This window comes from Ahaetulla prasina, chromosome 8 (genome assembly GCF_028640845.1).
Source record: "Ahaetulla prasina isolate Xishuangbanna chromosome 8, ASM2864084v1, whole genome shotgun sequence".
NCBI classification, from domain to species: domain Eukaryota; kingdom Metazoa; phylum Chordata; class Lepidosauria; order Squamata; family Colubridae; genus Ahaetulla; species Ahaetulla prasina.
The window spans coordinates 2,101,401-2,128,613 of NC_080546.1; positions in this window are offsets into that span (position 1 = coordinate 2,101,401).

The following is a 27,213-nucleotide window of genomic DNA, read 5'->3' on the forward strand; positions in this document are numbered from 1 at the left end:
GAACTGGGGTAGATGCAGTCCTTCCTGGAAATAGCTACCTTGGTATTAGCATATATGCAAAGGTTCTTGAAGGGATGACCAGCTGTATATGGCATTGGGTGAAAAGCACAGGTGCTTTTTTTGGTACAGCCCTAAATACATCACTATATCCCCTTGCCTGGGGCGCAGAATGTGTCAACGGCCATGTTTTCTGGCTGTATTGCTAACTGGCCAAGTATCTCAGCTGCTAGGAACATTTCTTTGGAATGCTTTTTATCCTTTTAAAATGTTTTATTGCTTTAGATGTAGTATATTTTTTTAGTGTATAGTCACTTAAATATGAGCCAGCAGTGTGCTGCAGCTGCCAAAATGCCAACACGGTTCTAGGCTGCATCAACAGAGGGATAGAATCAAGATCACGTGAAGTGATAGTACCACTTTATCAAGCCTTGGTAAGACCATACTTGGAATATTGCATCCAGTTTTGGTGATCACGATATAAAAAAAGCTCCACCTCCTGACTTTGACATTCCTAAAGTGGGTTTTCAACAAGACTCTCCGGTTCGTATGACTGAACTGATATCCCTCCTTTATATTCCCCACTTAAAAATTGTGTTCAGATAGGCCACTAAGAGAGAGAAATCTCTGTGGAGATTTTCATTTATGTGGGTCATGGGTATCCCAAAGTTGCTTTTGCAAAAGGCAACTGGGCTTTGCTTTTCCTTGAAGATATTTTGCTTCTCATCCAAGAAGCTTCTTCAGTTCTGAAGAAAAAGAGAAGCTCCTTGGTTGAGAAGAAAAAGGTTTTTAAGTGAATCCATCCAGTAAGCAAACTCATCCTATTCAGAGATGGACATATTGTGGAGGGCTGTGTTTGTTAGGTTCTGTATATATTTTATTTATTTATGGAACATATTACTATGTTGCTGCCATCAAAAACAACTCACAGAAGCTCACCTGAAAAATATAATATAAAACACATCTCGTACAAAAATGAAAAGGACAACAGTACTCTGGAAAAATATAGAAAAAGGTTACAAATGTCACCAACAGTGCTTGATATCCATGAATGTGGTCACCCCGCATTCTACCTCTTTACCTACATGGAGGGTTCATCATGCCCACATTATATGTTATAAATGACTCCTGCTTGTCTTCTTGTGCTGCAGGGTTTGGCTAGGATGTTTGTGTAGCTCTAACAATGTAACACAATTTCTAGACCCACAATCCTCTGATCAATGAGCCATCAACAGGCATATAATCCCAAACCATTCCAGAAAAGAAGCGACCAAAGACTAGAAGAAGTCAAAAGCCCTCAGGTCATTCCTTCCTCATCACACTCCTGTTAAAAATGTTCTGATAAGCAGGAACAATCAAAGATGGAAGACTCTCCACAAAGACAAGGCTGGTAGTACAAGTTACTATATAGTATTATACACTATATAGTATACTATGTAGTGTTAATACCACTTTATTTATTTATTATTTATTTATTTATTCAAATTTGTATACCGCCCTATCTCCCGAAGGACTCAGGGCGGTTCACAGGCACATAAAACATTTATATACAATTAAAATAACTATTAAAAAACTTATTCTAATGCCAAATATTAAAAATATAAATATAAATCTTAAAACCAAATTTAAACCCCTGTAAATTTAAAAATCTATAAATTTAAAATCTAAATTTAAAATCTAAAATCTAAGCCAGTCCTGCACAGATGAATAAATGCGTCTTAAGCTCGCGACGGAAGGTTCGGAGGTCCGGAAGTTGACGGAGTCCTGGGGGGGGTGCGTCCAGGAGGGTGGGAGCCCCCCCAGAGAAGGCCCTCCCCCTGGGCGCCGCCAGACGACACTGTCTAGCTGACGGCACCCTGAGGAGTCCCTCTCTGTGAGAGCGCACAGGTCGGTGAGAGGTATTCGGTAGCAGTAGGCGGTCCCGTAGATAACCCGGCCCTATGCCATGGAGCGCTTTAAAGGTGGTTACCAACACCTTGAAGCGCACCCGGAAGGCCACAGGTAGCCAGTGCAGTCTGCGCAGGATAGGTGTCACGGGAGCCACGAGGGGCTCCTCTATAACCCGCGCAGCCGCATTCTGAACTAACTGCAGCCTCCGGATGCCCTTCAAGGAGCCCCATGTAGAGAGCATTGCAGTAATCCAGGCGAGACGTCACGAGGCGTGAGTGACCGTGCATAGGGCATCCCGGTCAGAAAGGCGCAACTGGCGCACCAGGCGAACCTGGTAAAAGCTCTCCTGGAGACGGCCGTCAAATGATCTTCAAAGACAGCCGTTCATCCAGGAGGACGCCCAAGTTGCGCACCCTCTCCATCGGGGCCAATGACTGCCCCAACAGTCAGCCGAGGACTCAGCTGACTGTACCGGGATGCCGCATCCACAGCCACTCTGTCTTGGAGGATTGAGCTTGAGCCTGTTTCTCCCCATCCAGACCCGACGGCCTCCAAGCACCGGGACAACACTGATAGCTTCGTTGGGGTGGCCCGGTGTGAAAAGTACAGCTGGGTGTCATCAGCGACAGCTGGTACCTCACACGGAAACCACTGATGATCTCACCCAGCGGCTTCATATAGATGTTGAACAAAAGGGGCGAGAGGATCGACCCCTGCGGCACCCCACAAGTGAGGTGCCTCGGAGCCGACCTCTGCCCCCCCGTCAACACCGTCTGCAACCGATCGGAGAGATAGGAGGAGAACCACCGATAAACGGTGCCTCCCACTCCCAATCCCCCCAATCGGCGCAGCAGGATACCATGGTCGATGGTATCAAAAGCCGCTGAGAGGTCTAACAGGACCAGGGCAGAGGAACATCCCCTATCCCTGGCCCTCCAGAGATCATCCACCAACGCGACCAAAGCCGTCTCAGTGCTGTAACCGGGCCGGAAGCCGGACTGGAACGGGTCTAGATAGACAGTTTCATCCAGGTGTAGGGGAAACTGATATGCCACCATACTCTCTACAACCTTCGCCGCGAAGCGAAGGTTGGAGACCGGACGATAATTACCTAAAACAGCCGGGTCCAGGGAAGGCTTCTTGAGGAGGGGTCTCACCACCGCCTCTTTCAAGGCGGCCGGGAAGACTCCCTCCACCAAAGAAGCACTTGTAATTGCCTGGAGCCAGCCTCGTGTCACCTCCTGAGTGGCCAGCACCAACCAGGAGGGGCACGGGTCCAGTAAACACGTGGTGGCATTCAACCTACCCAACAACCTGTCCATGTCCTCGGGAGCCACAGGGTCAAACTCATCCCATAAAATGTCACCAAGGCCGCCCTCAGCCGTCTCACCCGCGTCACTACAATTCTGGTCCAGACCATCCCGAAGCTGAACGATTTTATCGTATAGATAACCGTTAAACTCCTCAGCACGTCCCTGCAACGGGTCATCCCGCTCCCCCTGATGTAAAAGGGAGCGAGTCACCCGAAACAGGGCGGCTGGGCGGTTATCTGCCGATGCAATGAGGGAGGAGGCGTAGCTACGCCTCGCTTCCCTCAATGCCACTAGGTAAGTCCTAGTATAGGACTTCACTAGTGTCCGATCAGCCTCCGAACGGCTAGACCTCCAGGAACTCTCTAGGCGTCTTCTCTGGCGCTTCATCCCTCGCAGCTCCTCGGAGAACCAAGGAGCTGGTTGGGACCTGCGCCGGGTCAGAGGCCGCAAAGGCACGACTCGGTCTAAGGCCCCCGCCGCGGCCCGTTCCCAGGCCGCAACAAGTTCCTCAGCCGAGCCGTGAGCCAGACCCTCAGGGAATGGCCCAAGCTCCGTCCGGAACCCCTCCGGGTCCATCAGGCGCCTGGGACGGAACCAACGCATCGGCTCCGTCTCCCTGCGGTGGGGAGTAGCGGTCAGAAAGTCCAGGCGAAGAAGAGAGTGATCTGACCATGACAAAGGTTCAATGACTATTTCCTTCAAGTCCAGATCTCTCAACCACTGACCAGAGACAAAAATCAAGTCCAGAGTGCCACCCCCAATGTGAGTAGGGCCATCAACTACTTGGGTCAGGTCCAAGGCCGTCATGGAAGCCATGAACTCCCGAGCTGCTGTCGATGACAAGCTGGAAGATGGCAAGTTAAAGTCCCCCATGACTAAAAGTCTGGGGGTCTCAACTGCCACCCCGGCCAGCACCTCCAGGAGCTCGGGCAGGGCGACTGTCACGTAGCAAGGAGCCAGGTACGCGATCAGTAATCCCACCTGACACCTATGACCCCATCTCACAAAGAGGGATTCGCACCCAGCAATCTGAGGTACAGTGGTCTCCCTCGGCTCTAGGCTCTCTCTAATCACAACCGCCACCCTCCCCCCCTCCCCTGGGCCCTCGGCTGATGGAATGCACGGAACCCTGGCGGCCACATCTCAACAAGGGCCACACCCCCTTCCGTGCCCAGCCAGGTTTCCGTAACGCCTATAAGGTCCGCAGCGCCCCCCTGAATAAGATCGTGTATTAGGGGGGCCTTATTGACTACGGACCGTGCGTTGCATAACATCAGCCAAGGCCCAGGCTCTGAGGGTCTCGACCATCCGGGAACGGGAAAGGGCGGGGATCGGGCGCGATCGCCTGCAAACATCGACCGCGACCCCCAAAACGATATGGTCCCCCTTCCGCCATATCTGCCCCTCCCACTTACCGTGCTAATCAGACCACCCTCACCAGCAGGAACGCAATCTCCCCTAACCTCCGAACCCATTAAAAACCGTCGCGAGCACGCGCAAGGACTGGCTCCCCACCCGACGGGCTACCCCCAACACCCGCCCTGCCCCTCCCACCCCTTAAAAAAGCCCTATCTAAAAACCCCCAAAGGCTCTTTTTTTTCGCATGCCACCTCTGTGGGTCCCAAGACCCGTCATTGAGGCCGGCCCTTGATAATGCGGGGCCATTCCTGCAGGCGGGGCACTGCAGGCGCAAGAGTTCCAAAGCAGAATATCGCATAAATGTTCAAAAGCATAAGCAGGAGAAAGAAGACAGCGAGAGGTAGTAGTATAATGTCTGGGGTGGCAGGATGTAATGCCAAATCCTAATGGATACCCATCTGCCAGAATATCTTCGGATGGTGGCTGGCTTAACGCTGACACAAGATAGTACAATAAGCAGATGTAGTCTGATGGTGGAAAGTTATTACTACTCTGCACCAAGCTCAGTCCTAAAATCCATAATCTAATAGAGGTGGTATTCCTCTCTCCGTCCATGGCGTCTCAGCTATTTCCAAGGTAGATGGTTCCACAGTAGATGTTTCAAGATAAAGTCCCACTGCAACAGTCGGTCTCCAATCATCCTCCCGGGAAGTTCCAAAGATGGCCGAACCCAGAAAACTCCGGCCGGCCATACAAAGTGCAAGATGACAAATGCAGGTGACAATGTTACAGATGGCAATGTAACTTCCTAATCCGGGAAGAAGCAGGCCTAGCAGGACCACATGTGGAATATTGCATCCAGTTTTGGTCACCACAATATAAAAAAAGATGTTGAGACTTTGCACTCTAGAAAGAGTGCAAAGCAGAGCAACAAAGATGATTGGGGGCTGGAGCTAAAATGGTTGCAGGAATTGGGTATGTCCAATTTAATGGAAAGAAAGACTGAGGTGACATGAGAGCATCTCCCAATATTTGGGGGGCTGCCACAAGGAAGAGGGGTTCAATCTATTCTCCAAAGCACCTGAAGGCAGGACAAGAAGCAACAGATGGAAACTAATCAAGGAGAGAAGCAACCTGGAACTAAGGAGAAATTTCCTCACAATTAGAACAATTAATGAGTGGCACGGCTTTCCTTCAGAAGTTGTGGGGGCTCCCTCACTGGAGACTTTTAAGAAGAGACTGGACAGCCATTTGTCTGAAATGATAGAGGGTGGTCCTGCTTGAGCACTGGGTTGGTCTAGAAGACCTCCATGGTCCCTTCCAAATCTGTTATTCTGTTATATAAACAGCCATTAGATCTCACTTCATATCCTCAGAATACTGATGAAATTATCTAGCCCTCTTCTCAAACATCTGCAAGCAGGAAACCAACCTCGGAGAACGCCAAAAACCCAATAAGTACCAGTTATTTATTCTCTTTAGTCGAGACCCATATAGAGGGTCGTCTGCAGCTAGCCACGTTTCAGTCATAAATGTCAAGAGGTGAGTCATGCTTCCTGACACAAGTTCTGTCCCTGATGCACTGATGGGAGAAGTGGAAAAAGGTTGGGAAATGTAGAAAGAAATGGGCAAGCAGCATGAGCTAGGCAAAGAAAAGAAAAGAAAAAGAAAAGAGAAGAGAAGAGAAGAGAAGAAAAGAAAAGAAAAAAGAAAAAAGAGAAGAGAAGAGAAGAGAAGAGAAAAGAAAAGAAAAAAGAAAAGAAATGGATCTATGCACAAAGAAGCGGTGGAAAAAACACGCAAGTCAAACTATAGCCAAGCCAGTTTCCAGCCTTTCCAGAGGAGGCCCCATCATGGCTGCTCTCCCTCCCCAAAGACTCCTCCACCCTTCCCGCCAAAACCTGACAGACCCCGCTTCTTTTCTTTTATTGGCCCTCGAGGGTCAGGTGACTCTGGATGGGCCTCTTCATGATTAGTTGGCTCTCAGGCTGACATCTGTTATGGAAGAACCGCCTCCCTGAGCAGCTGATAGGACCTTGTGGCTGTCCTAAAGGTTGACCCACCTGTGAATCAAACAGTAGTAACCAATCCAAGGACTGTTGCTAGGCAAGAGGCAGGAAGGAGGGAAGACAAGATGGCTGCCTGAAGCTCTTCTGCCACAGGCTGAATAAACAAAGTCGAAACTCAGGAATTGAAGTGAAGATTGCAACTCAAAGATAGACTGCCCTTATGAGGAGAGGCTCCGGAAAGGAGGCAGCAGCTGAAAGAAATGAGGGGAGAGAGGCATCTTTGTCCTTCCCTCAGACAGGCGTGAGGGAAAAGTTCTCTCAGCCATTTCCCTCAGATGGAGCAAAGATTCGGGAGAAGAGAAGAGAAAACGCCAGGAAGCCCAACCAGGAGCAAATAAGAGGAAAATGTGGAATAAAAGTAAATATTTGGACAGAACAGGAATAGAAAGCAGGAACTGAGGAGAAAATAAGATGGAACTGAAGTGAAATTGGACTTTTAAAATATAGTGTAAATAGAAACCATGGAAAATAGTTACAGCTTTATTAAGATTCATTTCATCATTGGTCAGTCTTTAACTTCCTTTAATTTTTAAGCTTTCTTTGTTTTTGGCAAAATAAAAGACACAGCACCCACTCCCCAACCACTAAAAATTCCAAACAATTGTCCAAATTTCCATTTCTTTGTTGTCTCTTTCAAGCAACATAAATGTATCATGAGGCCAAAAAAAAAATAAAAAAAAAATACAATCAACAGTTTTGTCATAAATAAAGGTGGAAAAATATCATAGAGATACGTCTAGGAGCAGACCATGCTGTCATGACTCCGCTATTATTCTGACTCTGTAAACCGCTTAGAGAAGGCCGTAAAAGCACTGTGAAGAGGTATATAAATCTAAGTGCAATTTCTATTGCTTGCTCAGCAAACTTGCTATCACTCGAGAAGAGGAGATTTCTCAGGAGGTTTAATCCATCTCCAGCTTGAAAGTATAAGTGGGCTTTCCTCCTCGCCAGGAACTCTGAGGACACCACTATTCCCTTAAAAGGGAGCGTGAATCCAAACACAATCACAAAGCCCAGAGAAAGGGGGGACCCAGGGGTGCTCCCAGCTGTGAAAATGCTCAGGGAAAGGGCTCCCCAAATATCCTGCAGCCGCTGAGGTTGGCAGGAGAAAGGGAAGAGTCCTTCTGAGTCCTCCTCCTCTTCCTCACTCGTGCAAAATATTCCTTCCGCCTCCTGCTGAACCGTCCCTCCTCCTTGCCCCGTTCAGAAAGCAACTGCACATCGGTGGCGCTCCGGGCACCTTCCCCAGGAAGAATGTCCCTCTCGGCTGCAGGGATATCGTTCTGTCTCGGGCACATCCTACCTCTGATGCACAAAATGGGATAAGGTAAGCCAGCAAGGATCCAGTGTATTGATTGGGGCATTGTTTACTTCTTGATTGTTGGTCTGAGGTTAATCTTGCAGTTAATCTGAGCTCATCTGGGTGCTGATTGCTGGTGGGAGGTGCCTTTTGGTATTTTTGGTTCCCTTTTTGGCTCGTTGATTGTCTCTTTTGCACAGTATGTAGGTATCGTTTATGTCTGTGTGTCTATTGATGGCCAATTTGTCCGAGTTCTAGAAATTCCCTTGGAGTGCACTTGAAGAAAAAAGAAGAAGGGGTTGACAGAGAACAAAGTGGCTGGATGGAGTCACTGAAGCAGTCAGCGTGAGCTTAAATGGACTCCAGAGATTGGTAGAGGATAGGAAGGCCTGGAGGAACATTGTCCATGGGGTCGCAATGGGTCGGACATGACTTCGCAACTAACAACAAGACATACCCAATTCCTGCAACTGTTCTTCGTATGTTTTAGTCTCCAGCTTTTTGACTTTTGACTTCTTCTAGTCTTTGGTTGCTTCTTTTCTGGAATGGTTTGGGGTTATAGGCCTGCTGATGGCTTATTGGTCAGAGGATTGCGATTCTAGAAATTCTTTTGCATTGCTAGAGCTGGCCCACGAACCGACACAATCATCCTAGCCAAACCCAGCAGCATGAAACGATATCAGTTCAGTCATAAGAACCGAAGAGTCTTGTTGAAAACCCACTTTAGGAATGTCAAAGTGAGGAGGTGGAGCTTTTTTTATATCGTGATCACCAAAACTGGATGCAATATTCCAAATATGGTCTTACCAAGGCTTGATAAAGTGGTACTATCACTTCACGCGATCTTGATTCTATCTCTCTGTTGATGCAGCCTAAAACATTTTAAAACGATAAAAAGCATCCAAAAGAAATGTACATAGCAGCTGAGATACTTGGCCAGTTAGCAATACAGCCAGAAAACATGGCCGTTGACACATTCTGCGCCCCAGGCAAGGGGATATAGTGATGTATTTAGGGCTGTACCAAAAAAAGCACCTGTGCTTTTCACCCAGTGCCATATACAGCTGGTCATCCCTTCAAGAACCTTTGCATATATGCTAATACCAAGGTAGCTATTTCCAGGAAGGACTGCATCTACCCCAGTTCTACCGAGGAAATCCCATTTTGGACAGTTTTGAACCAGGAGAAGAAAACTCACACTGTAGTTAAACTTTGCTGAGGACCACCTGAAATGCAGAAGCTTCCCAGGGTTGGAGGAGGAAGCGCTGAATCCTGATTGGGCACAGCAGCCAGCCAATTGGAGAGCGGCAGAAGCTGAATATTCTACATCATAAAGAAAACAAACAGTCTGAAGCTGCAGAAGGAAGCTCCAGTTATAGGTACCAAGAGAGGGGAAGAAGAAAAATTGATTAAGGCTCTCGAGCAATGGTGCTTCTGCTTACCTGCTCAAGTCCAGGAGTGGCTCCAGGGTCTGCAGGTTAGCTAGGCACCCTTAAACCCTCCTCCACTGGGGGGGGAGGAGTATTGGGGTGCAATTCAAGGAGAAAGTAAGATAAATGTTTCTTTTGGTCCAGGAAATTGTGGAATTGGAAGGTGCAAGTGCTCAGGCACTCGAACAGCACATTTTCTTCACTGGGTCCAAATACTGGAGCTACCGATTCCTGGGAGATCCCTGCCCAATCAGCCTTTGGGAGGGTGCTATTGTTTAGCAGAGTGACTTTTGTTTCTTACTGTCTTTGTGTCTGTGCTCAGGCTGTTTACAGGTGATGGATTTGTAGCTTTCCTTCAGATTTTGGTTTGTGTAAGATGTTTTAGTTGGTCTGTGCTCCACAGAGAAGACAGGAGTCCTCTGACAAGGTGGCATAGTAGTTCACATATTAGAGTGGGAAAAGAGAGACCAGGTCGGAGCTATATTCCACCATAGACTCCATGAGTGACCTTGGACCAATCACTCCCAGTCCACTTCACCACATGGAATTATGCTTATGGGTTGCAATAGTTACTGTGATAATACTTAAGGGGTTTCCACAAAGAAGTGATGCTGACAATGAGAACAATTAGTCAATTTAACAGCTTGTCTTCCGAAGTTGTGGGTGCTCCATCACCGGAGGTTTTCAAAAAGCGATTGGACAACTATTTGTCCTGGGTAGTGTAAAGTCTTGGGCAGGACTTGAAGACCTCCAAGGTCCCTTCCAACTCTGTTATTGTGTTTATTTCTTCAATTATGTGTCTCCCCTGCCTTCTTCCACCAGTTGTCTACTACCTACCGTGGTGTGGCTCAGGCTGTAAGAAGCCTGTTATTAAACACAGCTGCCTGCAATTACTGCAGGTTCTAGTCCCACCAGGCCCAAGGTTGACTCAGCCTTCCATCCTTTATAAGGTAGGTAAAATGAGGACCCAGATTGTTGGGGGGGGCAATAAGTTGATTTTGTATATAAATATACAAATAGAATGAGACTATTGCCTTACACAATGTAAGCCGCCCTGAGTCTTCGGAGAAGGGCGGGATATAAATGTAAAAAAAACCCAAAACCTTAGATACAGGGCCCGGTTTTTGTGAAGTTGCTGTACGCTGTCCTATATTCCTCCTTGCTACCCTGTTAACAGGACCTTGAGTAGTCAGTCAGGAAAAGTTGTGTACGTGGATGGAAGCAGAGTGAGGAATGTGCGGTTGTGATCAAGCCAAAAAAAGATTAACATTTTAAGTAGTATAGTATAGAGCATCTGAGTGTATGGAGAAGCTGAGAATGACAGATCCAGGAGAGTTACTGCAAAGATATTTGTAAATGTCAGGACCAAGGAAGGTCAGAAAGCCCAGCTGAGAGAGACCGATGCAGAGAGGGCCTCTCAGGGCCAATTGTCCCCTGCCTGATTCTCCCCCTCTGCCCCTTCTCCAAGAAGACCATATCAAAGGAAGTCCAGGGAGAGAGAATATGGGGAACAGAGAGTTAAGAGCTCAGGAAGAATAAGGAGAGATACATGACAACCCTCAAGAGAGGTCTTACGGTAGGTTAACAGAAGGAGTGGTCATTATAGATCTGAGCCCAGACCACTAGTTTATTAAAAGCAGCTTCTTGTGTGTATTGTGAGGTGCAAACATCCAGAACCACTTGTGAATAGTTTCAACAGTAGTTCATTGCTAGACAACTACGTTACAAGAATCTCACCAGACTGACTGCATTCCCCTGGGAATAGTCAGATCGGGCTTCAAGAATTTCTGGGGAGGGCAAACCTTTGAGGCTTCCTGCTGTGCTGAGGATCCAAATTCAGGCCCCTCTTAACACCTCTGTCCAGCCTAGCCGGAGATTCTACCACATGTATATACACACAGTTGTTTAGCCCTATGGCAGGTAACTATGTGGGAATTGAATTGGAGTCAATGTGTGTGTGTGTGTGTGTGTATTACACAAACACATACACAATGTGCCATTCTCACACAAAAGGGGGATATAACCAATCAAGGTAGAATCAGGATTCAAAATACAGTTGTTGGGTCCAAGCCTTTCATTAAATGTTGTTTATTTCTGAAGTCCTCCTAGTTTGTTGCCCGTTTCCTCCTCCTGATTTTAATACAAAAGTTTGGGCTGCATTTGGGTTCTCTGTCTGGCAACATTAGTTTTTCACCATCTGCTCCATCATCTTCTTCACCATTCAGGATGAACTGTTAAATACGCTGAAGAGACCAAATGGGTCACAAAAAGCCACCTGCACATCGTAAGTTGTTTCTGCCATCTTTTTCTTTCTTTCTTTCTTTTTCTTGAAAAAGTTTTACAAAAAACAAATTTTTAAACCATTGTCCCCCCCCCCCACTTCCCCCTCCCTCCTCCTTCTCCTTCTCCCCCCCAGCCCCCGCTCCAAGACTTTGCAGAACAAAATGCAGGGTATAACATTTATCAATCATAAGCTAAAATACCACAAAAATCTGACATATCCACGTTCTTCCAACACCCCCTTAACTCCCCTTTCCCATTTAAACATATACATTAATATATGACATTCATAACATTATTCATAGACTATTCTGCCATCTTTTCCTCTGTTAAAGAATACGTGGTTGATACATGGTGGGCTACAGTTCTTTTTTCCCCCCATAAATTTTAGTAAAAGTTTAAAACAGAATATAAAATAATTACCCAAACTAATAAAGAACAAAAAAGAGAAAAGGAAGGAAGGAAGGAAGGAAGGAAGGAAGGCAAAAGACTAGAAAGATATTTCCAATTTCCTTTGTAGCAAATATAATTACAAAATTACCTTGCAAAAAAATTATTTTTTCCATTATCCAGTTATTCAAAACATGTGCATTTTTCCCATTTAATGCAATCAGGGGTTTCTAGTCAGCCAGAAAGGTACTGTCTTTTCTCTGATCAAAAAAATTCATTTGATCATCTCCACGGTCAATTTCAAGCACATATTTTCCACTGATCTATTTGTATATTGTAGTCAATTTTTCAGCCCATTCGATCATGCATTCTTTCACTTGGGGGTCGAATGACGATTTGCCAGGGGTCGCCTAAGACCATCGGAAATATGGGAAGTAGATTTGTGAGTCGAAGAATTGCGCTCCAAGGGTTGACTCCACAAGCCAGCTGCAGGCTCTTCAAATCGCTAGCCGAATACGGCTTCAGGCGCGATGAATTAAAAAAGAGAGAAATCTTTGCTCTGATGTCTCCCTCTCAAGCCAGCTGCAATCGCTCCCAACCGCTAGCCTAATCTGGCTTCAGGCGCCATAAACTTAATAGGGGAGGGGTCTCCGCTTTAATGCCTCCGTCCTCAAGGCAATCGCAAGCAGTTCAGATTGCTAGCCAAGACGGCTTCAGGCACGATAAATTCAAAACGAATATAATTTTATGGTTGGGATCACCACATCGTGGGGAATTGTATTAATTCTGTAATGTAAGAATTAATTAATTAATTCTTTAATTGTATTAAAGGGGTCGCAGCATTATAAAGGTTGAGAACCACTGCTTTAAACAATAGTTTCTTTTCAACAGTTTCATAATGGTTAAACATTTCTTATATCCATTTTTTATCCCTTATTTCAATGTATCCTTTATACATACAAGTCTAATATTGATTTATTTACATATATACATGTAAATAACAGTGTACACAATTTCATTTCTACAAACTGCATTTTTTCTGTTTCCTATTATTTGTTGTTATATTTCTATTCCTGTATATTCCTTATTTGATCTTTCCTTGCCTTTTATCTCTCTCATCTAGCCATTCGTACCATTTCTCCCACACTATATAATATTTTGTTTCCTCCTTTTCTTGTATCTCCTTATAAGTTTATCCATTTCTGCACATTCCAAAACTTTTCTAATCAAATTATCTTCAGTCGGTATGTTATTGTTTTTCCAATTTTGTGCATATATTATTCTTGCTGCTGTAATAATATGAATAATTAACTGTTGTATTTTTTTTTATAAGACCTTGGAAGTATTCCTAATAAAAATGTTTCCGGTTTCATCTCAATATGTTGTTTGGTTATCTCTTCTAATTGTAATCTAATTTTACTCCAATTCTGTTTTGCTTTGGGGCACGTCCACCAAATGTGGTAATACGTGCCCCTTTGCATTTTCAACATGTTGATGAGCTATTGGGAAACAACATGTTGATGAGCTATTGGGAAACACTGGGAAAAACAATTGGCTGACCAACCGCACTCAACGTGTAGTCCTCAATGGAATTACATCCACATGGAGGGAAATATGTAGTGGAGTACCCCAAGGCTCTGTTTTAGGCCCAGTACTCTTCAACATCTTCATCAATGACTTGGACGAGGGGATAGATGGGGAACTCATCAAATTTGCAGATGACACCAAGCTGGCAGGAATAGCCAACACTCCAGAAGATAGGCTCAAGTTACAGAAAGATCTTGACAGACTTGAACATTGGGCGCTATCTAACAAAATGAAATTCAACAGTGAAAAAAGTAAGGTTCTACATTTAGGCCAAAAAAACAAAATGCACCAGTACCGTATATGTGGTACCTTGCTCAATAGTAGTACCTGTGAGAGGGATCTTGGAATCCTAGTGGATAACCATCTAGATATGAGCCAGCAGTGTGCAGCAGCTGTTAAAAAAGCCAACACAGTTCTGGGCTGCATAAACAGAGGGATAGAATCAAGATCACGTGAAGTGCTAGTACCACTTTATAATGCCTTGGTAAGGCCACACTTGGAATATTGCATTCAGTTTTGGTCGCCACGATGTAAAAAAGATGCTGAGACTCTAGAAAGAATGCAGAGAAGAGCAACAAAGATGATTAGGGGTCTGGAGGCTAAAACATATGAAGAACGGTTGCAGGAACTGGGTATGTCTAGTTTAATAAAAAGAAGGACTAGGGGAGATGTGATAGCTGTGTTCCAATATCTCAGGGGTTGCCACAAAGAAGAGGGAGTCAGGCTGTTCTCCAAAGCACCTGAGGGTAGAACAAGAAGCAATGGGTGGAAACTGATCAAGCAAAGAAGCAACTTAGAACTAAGGAGAAATTGCCTGACAGTTAGAACAATTAATGAGTGGAACGACTTGCCTGCAGAAGTTGTGAATGCTCCAACACTGGAAATTTTTAAAAAAATGTTGGATAACCATCTAGATATGAGCCAGCAGTGTGCAGCAGCTGTTAAAAAAGCCAACACAGTTCTGGGCTGCATAAACAGAGGGATAGAATCAAGATCACGTGAAGTGCTAGTACCACTTTATAATGCCTTGGTAAGGCCACACTTGGAATATTGCATTCAGTTTTGGTCGCCACGATGTAAAAAAGATGCTGAGACTCTAGAAAGAATGCAGAGAAGAGCAACAAAGATGATTAGGGGTCTGGAGGCTAAAACATATGAAGAACGGTTGCAGGAACTGGGTATGTCTAGTTTAATAAAAAGAAGGACTAGGGGAGATGTGATAGCTGTGTTCCAATATCTCAGGGGTTGCCACAAAGAAGAGGGAGTCAGGCTGTTCTCCAAAGCACCTGAGGGTAGAACAAGAAGCAATGGGTGGAAACTGATCAAGCAAAGAAGCAACTTAGAACTAAGGAGAAATTGCCTGACAGTTAGAACAATTAATGAGTGGAACGACTTGCCTGCAGAAGTTGTGAATGCTCCAACACTGGAAATTTTTAAAAAAATGTTGGATAACCATCTGACTGAGATGGTGTAGGGTTTCCTGCCTCGGCAGGGGGTTGGACTAGTAGGCCTCCAAGGTCCCTTCCAACTCTGTGGTTGTTGTTGTTGTTATTGTTGTTATTATTATATATATATATATATATATATATATATATATATATATATATATATATATATATATATATATATATATATATATATATATATATATATATATATATGTTTTCTGAGGTTTTCACGGGTGTTTGTATATAGGTCTTTGGTTGTTGGGTTTCTCCCGTGTAAAATTGGAAGTGTCTTGGCGGCGTTTGAAGTCTCATTCGTCATCTTCAGATAAAAAGAAACACCATGATGAGGGAAAGGAGAAGGTACGTACACTTTTATAGCCAAGCATTTAATTTGGCATGTAATTTCATATTACTCCTTTAACTAATTTGGACCTCATGGTTTAATCTGGTGTGCTCTTCTGCTCTTCCTTTTTTTTATTATTATATATATATATATATATATATATATATATATATATATATATATATATATATATATATATATACACACACACACACAATAAAAATAAAATATCTGGTGAATTCTTGAAACAGCATATTCCTTGCAGAGTCTTAGTAATGCATTGGATATGATGACTTTAGGCTGGATGTAAAAATGCACTTTTGTCATTTTCCAGATAAAAAGAAACACCATGATGAGGGGAAAGGAGAAGGTACGTACACTTTTATAGCCAAGCATTTAATTTGGCATGTAATTTCATATTACTCCTTTAACTAATTTGGACCTCATGGTTTAATCTGGTGTGCTCTTCTTGTGCTCTTCTGCTCTTCCTTTTTTTTTATTATTATTTTTAAATTTTTCCAACAAACAAAAAAGAAAATACATTATTACACCCTTGTGCTATACATAAAAGGAAGATTTAGGTCTTCGGATGTATCCTCATGGTTGCCAGAATCCACGTTCTCGAGGTACAGGTACTGAAGCATCCAATTTTCCAAGCGCATAGTCCACAAATGGTTTCCAAGTCTTCCAAAAAATATCTTCTTTATACACACCACTTCTAATTTTAATATCACATGTCAATTTATCATTTAAGGCTAATTTCCACATTTCAGAGTTCCACTCTTCTATTCTAAAAACCACATCTAATTTCCAATATCTAGCTATTATAATTCTACCTATTATAATCATAATTCTAATCAATTCTTTTTCATATTTTGTTAATTCTATTTCCTTAATTACCAACAATAATATAGTTTCCACTCTCAATATTATTACTTTCCCATCATTTCAAATATCATTTTCTCCAATTGTTGCCAAAACTTTTAACCTTATCACATTTATACCACATATGTTCATAAGTCCCCAATTCCATCTCACATCTCCAACATTTTTACTAATTTTTTATCCATTTGTGACAATCTTACTGGAGTCAAATACCATTTCAAACAACTTTATAATTATGCTCTTTAATCCTTATAGATAAAGTTCTCATAATTCTACTATTCCAATTCACATTCCAATCTGACTCTGGTATTTCAATATTAAGATCTTTTTCCCAATTTGTCCTCATCACTCTTTGTAATTTTTCATCAGAATTTATAATCTTATAAACCCTACTAACGAGTCCCTTTAGCCCAATTTCATCTTTCATAATCCGAGATACTAAATATTCAAATTCAGTTTCACATCTATTTATCAAACAATTTTCCCTTAACTTTTTTGTCCATTTCTCGATCTGTATTTTTTCGAACCAACTTAACCCTAATTTTTCAATAATTTCTTTATTCCTCCTTTCATTTTCCATAACTTTTATCCAATCTCTAATAATTTCTATATTTTCCTCTTCAATCACTTCATTACGTTTTATATTATTTTTAAATTTTTCAACAAACAAAAAAGAAAATACATTATTACACCCTTGTGCTATACATAAAAGGAAGATTTGGGTCTTTGGATATATCCTCATGATTGCCAAAATCCACGTTCTCGAGGTACAGGTACTGAAGCATCCAATTTTCCAAGCGCATAGTCCACAAATGGTTTCCAAGTCTTCCAAAAAATATCTTCTTTATACACACCACTTCTAATTTTAATATCACATGTCAATTTATCATTTAAGGCTAATTTCCACATTTCAGAGTTCCACTCTTCTATTCTAAAAACCACATCTAATTTCCAATATCTAGCTATTATAATTCTACCTATTATAATCATAATTCTAATCAATTCTTTTTCATATTTTGTTAATTCTATTTCCTTAATTACCAACAATAATATAGTTTCCGCTCGCAATATTATTACTTTCCCCATCATTTCAAATATCATTTTCTCCAATTGTTGCCAAAACTTTTTAACCTTATCACATTTATACCACATATGTTCATAAGTCCCCAATTCCATCTCACATCTCCAACATTTTTTACTAATTTTTTTGTGACAATCTTACTGGAGTCAAATACCATTTCCAAACAACTTTATAATTATGCTCTTTAATCCTTATAGATAAAGTTCTCATAATTCTACTATTCCAATTCACATTCCAATCTGACTCTGGTATTTCAATATTAAGATCTTTTTCCCAATTTGCCCTCATCACTCTTTGTAATTTTCCATCAAAGTTTATAATCTTATAAACCCTACTAACGAGTCCCTTTAGCCCAACTTCATCTTTCATAATCCGAGATACTAAATATTCAAATTCAGTTTCACATCTATTTATCAAACAATTTTCCCTTAACTTTTTTGTCCATTTCTCGATCTGTATTTTTTCGAACCAACTTAACCCTAATTTTTCAATAATTTCTTTATTCCTCCTTTCATTTTCCATAACTTTTATCCAATCTCTAATAATTTCTATATTTTCCTCTTCAATCACTTCATTACGTTTTATATTATTTTTGATCGGCCAATTTCCAATTGTCTCCCCCAAAAAGATTATATCCGGAATTAAAATTTTAACAAATTTATTCCACATTTTACTTAATCCCTTTAACCAATAACTTCTAATTACACATTTTGAGTTTGCTTTATCTAAAAACCACCTTGATCCAGATTTCTCTATATCCCTTAACTCTAAGTCTCTCCAATAGTTATCTTCTCCTTTAAATATTTTTACCACTATCCGGATACCATACACACAATAATAATTAAATAATTTGGGGATTCCCAATCCACCTTCCTTTTGATTTTGATACCACATTTTCTTCACTAATCTAGGTCTCTTCCCACCTACAAAATTTATCCAATTTTTTCTGATATCCTTCAATATCTTTCTCTGTCAAACTTAGCGGAAGCATCTCGAATAAGAAGTTAAACTTGGGCAACAACATCATCTTACACATTGCAATTCTACCAAACCAAGACAACTTTAACATTTTATATTTATCTATCGTCTTCTCAATTTCATTAATCACCACATCATAATTAAGTTTTTTCAATTCTTTAACCTTGAGTGAAAGCACTATACCCAAATATTTCAATGTATTTTTAATCCTTATCCCAAATTGCATATTCTCGCACTCATTACCATTTCTATCCATCAATAATTCTGACTTTGATCAATTTACTTTCAAACCTGTCATTTCCTCAAATTCTTTCAAATGCTTATATATCTTTTTCAGGTCTTTCTCTACATTTTTCAAAATAATTAAAGTATCATCCGCATACAAATTTATCTTATACCCCTTATATCCTTCTAATTCTTCATCTTTTTCTATCATTTTTGTCAAAATTTCCATAGCCAATAAAAATAATGTTGGGGACAAGGGACATCCTTGTCTCGTACCTGCTTCTAATTTTATCTCTTCAGTTAATATTCCATTCACCTTCACTCTTGCACTGCTTTTTTGGTACAATTTTGAAATAACATGTATAAACTTATTACCAAAGCCTAAAGCCTCCACAATTACTTTAATAGTTTCCCATTGTACGGAATCAAAAGCTTTAAAAATATCCAATGATACTATACCAATTTTATCACCGTTATATTCAGCTACATCTATAATATTTAATACTCTTCTAACAATATCACTCATGTATCTACCCTTCACGAAACCTACTTGGTTATAACTTATATATCTATCTATAAATCTATTTAATCTATTACTTATAATAGCAGTAAATATCTTTGCATCCTGATTAATTAAAGAAATGGGCCGATAGGACTCAATCCTTTCTAAATCTTTATCTGGCTTAGGAATTAGGGATATCACCGTTCTATTCCATGACAAAGGTACTTCTCCACCATGTAATATTCCATTAAATAATTTTTGCAATCTTGGTATTATTAATTCTTTAAATTCTTTATAGAACTCAGCAGGTAATCCATCCTCACCTGGAGCTTTCCCTAATTTTATTTTTTGTATAATTCCATTAATCTCATCTTGTGTTATATCTTCTTCCATCAATTCCTTATATGTTTGATCAATTTTCAGCACACATTTTCCTAAATAGCTTTGCAATTTTCCCCGATTAACTAATTTCTTTGAATATAAATTCTGAAAAAAGTTTCTGACCACTTCGCATTTCTCTAATTTTTTATGACATCTTATACCTCTATCATCTATCAAAACTCCAATTTCTCTCTTCTCTCTTTTATTTTTCGCCATCTTTGCCAATAACTTAGAATTTCTGTTACTAAATTCAAAAAAATTCCTATTTAAATATCTCAAATTTCTTTTTACCAACTCTGTATCCTCTTCTATCAGTTTATTTCTTAATATATTAAGCTCCTGAAGAATTTTTTTTTCTTTAGTAAGCAAAAATTGATTTTCCAATTCTTTAATCCGGTTTTTATCTCTTTCCATTTTAATTTTATAATTTTTATATTTCCTACTTGATAATTTAATACTCTCCCCTCTAAACACCGCTTTCATCGTATCCCAAACAATTTCAAATTTAACCTCCCCGTTATCATTTAATCTCCAACTTTCCTCCAATTTTTTAAGTATCCATTTTTTATCCTCTTCATTTTTATATAATTTCTCCTCATATCTCCAATAGCTTCTTTTTTTCTCAAAATTAAAATCTAAATCCACCATAACTTCTGCATGATCAGAATCTTTAAAAATTCCCACATCTACCTTATCCACATTATTCAACAAATCTTTAGAGAGAAAAATATAATCAATTCTAGAATATGTATTATATATCTTAGAGAAAAAAGTATATATTCTTTCAATTCCTTTAACCTCTCTCCACACATCCACCATGCTGTTTTGAAGCATCCACGTATTTAAAATCCCCATTTTATTTGCTCTTCCACAGCGGTTGGGGTTAGTACTGTCTATTTTATCTCTAATTAAATTAAAATCCCCAGCCACAATTACTTTCCCTACACTTTCCTTCTCCAAAATTTTTGTTATTTTTTCAAGAAATTCTCTTTGTTTTTCGTTCGGTAAATATAAATTAACAAGTGTCACTTTTTCCTCATTAAGATTTCCAACAATTATTACATATCTTCCATCCTCATCCGAAATTACCTGATGTTTTTCAAAATACACCCTATCAGATATCAATGTTGTAACTCCTCTGGCTTTTGAAGTTCCAAATGCTTTTTCATATATTTGCATACCTTTTATATACATTCTATTTGAATCTGCAGATTTCTGAGGGGTTTCTTGTAAAAATAAAATATCTGGTGAATTCTTGAAACAGCATATTCCTTGCAGAGTCTTAGTAACGCATTGGATATGATGACTTTAAGCCGGATGTAAAAATGCACTTTTATCATTTTCCAGATTCAAAGAAGCACCATGATGAGGGGAAAGGAGAAGGTATGTACACTTTTATAGCCAAGCATTTAATTTGGCATGTAATTTAATATTACTCCTTTAACTAATTTGGACCTTATGGTTTTATCTGGTGTGCTCTTCTTGTGCTCTTCTGCTCTTCCAACAGAAATCAGATTTGCATTCTCCTTGCAATTGAAGAAAGTTTTAAAAATGCTGCTATTCCAAACAGGGTTTCAGGCAGCTGTTAAGTATCTGGGGTGATGGAGCACATGAAGAACAGATATTATTATGCTTGGAGAAGGATATGTGGGTATTATCTTGTTTTTTTTGGCATAGGAGAGGGGTCTGCTGAGGGTGCATGGAGACATTCCTTAAAACTGAGAGAGGTACGGGAGGTGCTGAAGGGAAAGTAATCTGAGAAAACAAAAAGAGAAATCATGTATTCCTTTGAGGCATCTTGGATTAGCTGAAACCCCAGAGGGCCTGTCCAATAACCCCAGAGGAGGTAGGGCATGGAGGGTGTCGGGATACGGAACTCTGAAATGTAATGTTTTTGAAACTTTAAATGTGGCTTCCTGGCTCAAACTCCTTGTTGAGATCTACTGGGATGTCACCCTATTTTGCAAAATTGTTTTTATTATTTTCTTGTAATAAAGTCTGTTTTCATCGATCCTTGCTTGTTGGTTGAATTCATTTCCAACACTTATCCCTGATCCTGCCTCCCTGACACCGAAATTGTCCTTCTCCGAGCATATGCACCATAGGCATGGAAAGAAATTTTGACAAAGCATATAATCCAACTAAATTGTAAAAGTCAGTTATATACCCTCATTTAGATCTACATCCCCCTACAACAGACAGATTCCTTCCTTTTGTTTTCCTAATTGGCCCTAATTGGTCCCCTATTGACCCCACAAAAGGTGTGTGGATTGTTAGTGAAGTCCTAGGGAAACGGGGTGGCATTTAGGAAAGAAAAAGGATTTATGAAGGATTTAGATCTTAACGCAGGAAGGATACAGTTGATTTCATACAGTACATATGTTTTACATAGGTACATGTGTTATAAATGCTTAACAGATAAATGCTTAAAAGGAAAATACTTTTATAGCAGTATAACATGTATTGTACAATAGAATAACAAGTTTATGACTATTCCCTTCATTACTATTTTATTTTTGAATTCCCTCATTCCCTGCATAGGGGAGCTTCCACCTCTCCCCTTCCATCTCCTAACAAGCACCTGAGGCTGTTTAGCCTTGTCCTAGTAAACTCCTTCCCTTTTCTGGGAATTTTCCTCTACAGCCCCCTCCCCACCCACCCCCCGCTCCGGTCTTTTGTGGCTGGATCCCTCACCCGCGTTGCTCTCAGCCATCTCAGGAGGCTCCGAACTGACAGAGCCTCCCACTGAACTGCAGTCCCCGCTCTACTCCCAAAGCTCTCGAGTCCCTGCACCGATTGACTGGCTTCAAACTGTCCTGTGCGCCCAAAAGCCCGACGCAAACTGCGACGAATGGGCTGTGGCGAAAGGACTGGGACAGAGGAGCCGTGGCCCAAAGTGCTGAGGCATAATAACACGGAGGCGAAACCCTGGTGGAGAAACAGGCACCACCAAGAGTTCGAGGCCAAAAGTCCCATTCCGATTGAAAAGGCTGCATCCATCACTGAGCTGCAATGCATCACCTTGTCCTCAATGCAAGCAGAGAATGGCTGTTTCAATTATCCATATTTATTTAGGGGCATGCGCCTTGCAGAGTCTTAGTAACGCATTGGAAGAGATGGCTTTAGGCCAGATGTACAAATGCAATTCTGTCGTTTTCCAGATTCAGAGAAACACCGTGATAAGGAGAATGGAGAAGGTGCGTATGTTTTTATAGCCAAGCATTTAATTTAGCATGTAATTTCATATTACTCCTTTAACTAATTTGGACCTTATGGTTCAATCTGGTGTGCTCTTCTTGTGCTCTTCTGCTCTTCCAACAGAAATCAGATTTGCATTCTCCTTGCAATTGAAGAAAGTGTTAAAAATGCTGCTATTCCAAACAGGGTTTCAGGCAGCTGTTAAGTATCTGGGGTGATGGAACACATGAGATATTATTCATGTTTCTTATACTTTTAGGTTGAATACAGTGGTGGGATTCAGCCGGTTCTAGACGGTTCGGCCGAACCATTTGTTAAATTGCCAGTTTGCCCCGCCCCTTGCCCCTCCCCTCCCCACCATTACTTACCAGTGTCGCGGCACCATTTGTAAAATTTCTGGCTCGCACTCTCCTCCCCCCTGGGAGCACACCCGAACCACTTGTTAAATGTCTGACTCAGCCGCCTACCACTCTGTTCCCAATCTCGGACTGCCCACCTCGGACTGCCCTGACCACTCCAGCAGCAGAAGGCAAGTACAGCCGAATGCTGCCCCTGGGGAAGTGGGACTGGGAAAGGTGGTTGACCTGCACCACAAAGAGAGATGAAGGATAAAAGAGGAGAAAGATGAAAAAGAGAAAAGGGGGGAGAAAGATGGAGAGAAAGAGAGGGAGGGAATAAATAAATCACCACAGTTATGACATGAGTGACATGGTTATTAAAAATGCTGCAACAGGCATAAATGATGACCGGTCATAAGTGTGAGGACTGATCAAAAGTGCGAGAACATGTCAGAAATCACTTTTTTCAGTCCTCTGGATAGTCCCTATCCATCTATCCAGATCTATCCATCTATCCAGATGGCTGAAAAAAGTGATTTCTGACAGGTTCTCACACTTTTGACCAGTCCTCACACTTATGACCATTCATCATTTATGCCTGTTGCATCATTTTTGCATAGGGACTACTCAGAGGGCTGAAAAAGTTATTTTTGACCTGTCCTCACACTTTTGACTGGTCCTCACACTTACAACTGTCCTCACATTTTACATTTTGCACCCTATCTTGTAACCGTGGTGAAGAGAAGCAGTTGTGAAATGAGTGACATGGTTGTTAAAAATGCTGCAATGGGTATAAATGTGAGGATAGTCATAAGTGCGAGAACTGGTCAGAAATGACTTTTTCTAGCCCTCTGAGTAGTTTCTATGCCCATAGCCAGGACCACCCGGTCACATGAGCAGCTAGACTCGCCCACCCAGTCACATGACCACCAAGCCACACCCCAAAATAAGCCACGCCACAGAACCGGTTGTTAAAAAATTTGAATCCCACCACTGGTTGAATATGATTTTGTACCTAAACATTTTGCATTTTTTACCATATCATATCATTGCAATTTTGTGTAAGTTACAATGATTGATGTAGCATTATAGAGGAAGAGAGGGAGGGAAGGAGAGAGGAAGAAGAAGGAAGGGAGGGGAGGAGGAAGGGAGGGGAGGAGGAAAGGAGGGGAGGAGGAAGGAAGGAAATAGGGAGGGAGGAACGGGAGGGGGCAGAAAGGGAGGAGATGGAGACGGAGAGGGAGGTAAAAGAGAGAGGGAGGAAGTAAATGGAGAGGAAGGAAACCTTTTCCCAGTTACATCCACCTGACCCACCAGGGGGACAAGGCATTTATGGGGCCCCTGTCTTAAGGAGGTCCATCTAGTGGGACCAAGAAGAAGGGCCTTCTCCGTGGTGGCTTCTTCCCTGTGGACCATCATCCCTGCAGAAATAAGATTGGCTCCCACCTTGACATACTTTCGATTGCTGGTTATTTGCTGTTTTCCTTTACTTTGTTTCCTCTTTTTTTGATGTAGTTCTTGTTTACGTCTTTCATTTTCCCACTTTTCCCCTCCCTTCAGGTCTATCTCAGGTTATTGAATTCAGATAATCCAAACACTTACAACAACGTAACCGTTTTCTTCTTCTATTTCTTGTTCCTATTCTGCATATATAATAATTTTGGCCGCCTCGAAAGGGATTAGCATGCAAGGTGCTCAGGTAGGAATATTTTGAATCAAGGACAGAAAGCCCCCTGGAAACTCCAAAACCAGCTCAGAGCCATCATTTTCCTACTGTAATACTTAAACTGGATGTAAACAAGCATTTTGCCTTCTCATAGGGTCAAAGAAAAAAACTCATGAAAAGAAAAAACATGAAAAAAAAGAAGGAGGTATGTAAACATTTGCAGCTCATTCCTGTACAAAATACTATTAATACTAGTGTAGTTGTGATGGGGTCACATTGGCCCAGCTGTTAAAGATGCTGAGCTGATCAGTTGCCTGGGTTCGAGACCCGAGCATCGTGCGATGGGGTGATTGTGAGTACTCACCGCAGCTCCTGCCCTCCTCGCAGTTTGAAAACAGACAAATGCGAGTAGATAAATAGGTACCACTATTGGTGGGAAGGTAAGAGAGTCCTGTTCACCTCGACATATAGTCATGCTGGCCACATGACCACGGAAAAGATATTTGGACAATGCTGGCTCCCTTGACTAAGAAATGGAGATGAGCACCACTCCTAAAGAGGGAAAGTCTGGAGAGGGAGAAACCTTGACCTCTGTTCAACTGGGAACCCTCTTTTTGAGGGTTCAGCAATTGATGCTTTGGAAATGTGGTGTTGGAGAAGACTCTTGAGAGTCCCTTGGACTGCAAGGAGATCCAATCAGTCGATCCTAAAAGAAGTCAACCCTGACTGTCCTTTGGAAGGGCAGATCCTGAAGCTGAAGCTCAAATACTTTGGCCACCAAATGAGAAGAGAGGGCTCCTCACTTTATGGTCACGCATCAGCTTCTATGTTATGCAATTGGAGAATGGGTTTCCACCAATTACCATTTCTTTGGGACCAATGTTTTTTTAAAGATATTAGTAATGAGACTTTAAAACTGAATGTAAAACAAAATTCTCTCATTTTTGTAGGCCCAAAGAAACCTCATGAAGCAAAGAAACATCGACCACCACCAAGTATGTAAGCTCTAGCAGACCAGTCAATATTATATGCAAACTACAAGATGGGTGACATATACATTTAATAGGTATTAAAGAAAATAGTTTTATTGGTGTAGCATACAATGTAAGAGTACTGAGTGTTAGATACTGGCTACAGAGAAACTGGAGGGAAAAAGGAGTGGGAAAAATACTCAAACCTGATTGGTCAGAACGCCTGATAACTCTCTATATAAGGAGAACTGTCAGGCAGACTGCTACTGGATTCTGTACATCGTTATAATAAAGAACTGTTGCATTAGCCTGGCTCCCTTCTCTTCAATCATTCTATACAACGCTGGCGACAAAGGTGGGATCGAAGTAGACAGAAAAAAGAAAAAGAGTTGACAACCGAATCCAGCCAGGTGGAATTGTACACTCAAGTACATGAGCCACGGAGCAGAGTGATGTCCGCCTTCGTACTACCGACACCTTTTGATCCAACCAGGGAGCAATAGGGCTTGTATTTGACTCATTTGAAATGCTTCATGGAGGCAAACTATCTGCTAGGGTTGTCAGACAACCGGAAGAGAGCCCTATTTCTCAGCCATTGCAGCCACAAGGTTTTCGACATGGTGGTGTTGCTGTCAGAGCCTACACTGATGCAGTCTGTACCTTGGCAAGTTTTGCAGAATACTCTCAGGATCCACTACTCTCCTGTGCCATCGAAAGTTGTGCAATGACACAAATTTCACCAACGGTACCAGAAGGACACGAATAAATAAACCAATACATCGTGGCATTGCAGAAGGCAGCCACACACTGTGAGTTTAGGGATCTGGATGACATCCTCCTAGATTAGTGGTAGTCAACCTGGTCCCTACTGCCCACTAGTGGGCATTCCAACTTTCTTAGTGGGCAGTAGGGGTTTTGTCCAATACTGAACATTCTTTTTTTTAAATTTAATTGACTTTTTAAAAAATTTCATAGCATTATTTAAAAATATTTTTATTAGGTTTTCATAAAATTCCCTGTGTCAATTTAAATTTCTGAAAATATACTATTTGTATTGCCCGCGCAAAAGTTTAGTTCACGTTACCTAAGTGAAACTAAATGACGCTATAATGCGACTGCAAACAAAAGAGCCTTGTCCCAGAATAGCTCATGTATCTCCCCCCACACCACCCAGCTGTAACAGACAAGCGGAGCTGGTAGCTGGCAAACCCCCCACCCCAAACCTAATCCACAATGCGCGAGAGGCATGCGCAGATGACAATACATGGCACATTACTTTGGAATTGGTGGGTGATTAGAAAATGTTACTACTAACAGAGATACAAAAGTGGGTGGTAGGTATAAAAAAGTTGACTACCCCTGTCCTAGATCAACTGATATGTGGCGTGCAAGTCATCCATCTGCAACGACGATTGCTAGCCAAAAGAAACATCACCCTCCACATTGCTCTGGATGAGGCAAGAGCATCTGAATCATCAAACAAGGCGGAGTCACTACAGAGACAGGCTGCCCTCTCGATGGCACAGAAAATGGCTACCATCCGTAGACAATCCATACAGGATGACAGCGCAGAGGACAGCAA